The sequence below is a fragment of the Rhea pennata genome, unplaced genomic scaffold (genome assembly GCF_028389875.1).
Source record: "Rhea pennata isolate bPtePen1 unplaced genomic scaffold, bPtePen1.pri scaffold_26, whole genome shotgun sequence".
Taxonomy (NCBI): domain Eukaryota; kingdom Metazoa; phylum Chordata; class Aves; order Rheiformes; family Rheidae; genus Rhea; species Rhea pennata.
The window spans coordinates 3,225,073-3,225,796 of record NW_026907677.1 but is presented as its reverse complement, the minus strand read 5'-3'; the positions used below and the strand labels follow the sequence as shown (position 1 = coordinate 3,225,796).

Here is a 724-nt window from a genome sequence, read left to right as displayed (position 1 = left end):
TTCCCTCACACCACTCCCTCCTGCTGCTGCCCTCGTGGACACAGGTGACGCACACAGGAGTGCTGCCTGCGCTGGCAGAGGTGACTCAGGGAAGGGGCTTGCCCCTCTCCATCGAGCCTCCCCTGGCAGGGCCAGAGCCTGGCAGCAGCGCCTGCAGCGACACTCTCCCCCTGACCCAATTAGCTGCAGAGATGCTGAAGGGGCAGCGCTCTGTGGGGTGGTCCTGTGCAGGAGCAGTCCCAGGGCAGAGGCAAGGCCAGCTTCCCCCGCAGCCTGGCAGGAGGGTCTGAATGGAGTTTTCTGGGGAGGGTCTGAGGGCAGCAGGGCACAAGGGTGCTGTGCTTGTCAGGGACATGGCATGGGAGGAGAGGGCACCCTAAAGATCAGCCCCCAACGACATATGCCATGTGTAAGGGGATGTAGCTCAGTGGAAGAGCGCCTGCTTTGCATGCAGGAGGTCCTGGGTTCAGTCCCCAGCATCTCCAGCGAGGGCTTTTGTGCCTTGCTGTGTTGTCTTCCCAGCAGATATAAGGGTGGTGGAAGTCCCCTGGGTGAGCCTGGGTCTGTGATCCGGAGGCGGCTTCCTGCTGTCCATGAAAAGCCTCATCAACTTCCTCTTCCTGAGCTGGTGGCTTGTTGTAAACACCTACAGCAATGTCTGCCATGTTAGCCTGCCTAGTCATCCTCACCCATAAGCTCTGGAATCACTGTTCATCCACCCCTA

At 59.9% G+C, this 724-nt stretch overlaps 1 non-coding gene across 1 annotated transcript; it reads left to right on the top strand.

The window, feature by feature from the left end:
- Positions 1-413: 413 nt before the first annotated feature.
- TRNAA-UGC (transfer RNA alanine (anticodon UGC)) lies at positions 414-485 on the top strand. The gene has a single exon. It is a non-coding gene; the product is annotated as a tRNA-Ala (tRNA).
- The last annotated feature ends 239 nt before the right edge of the window (positions 486-724 follow it).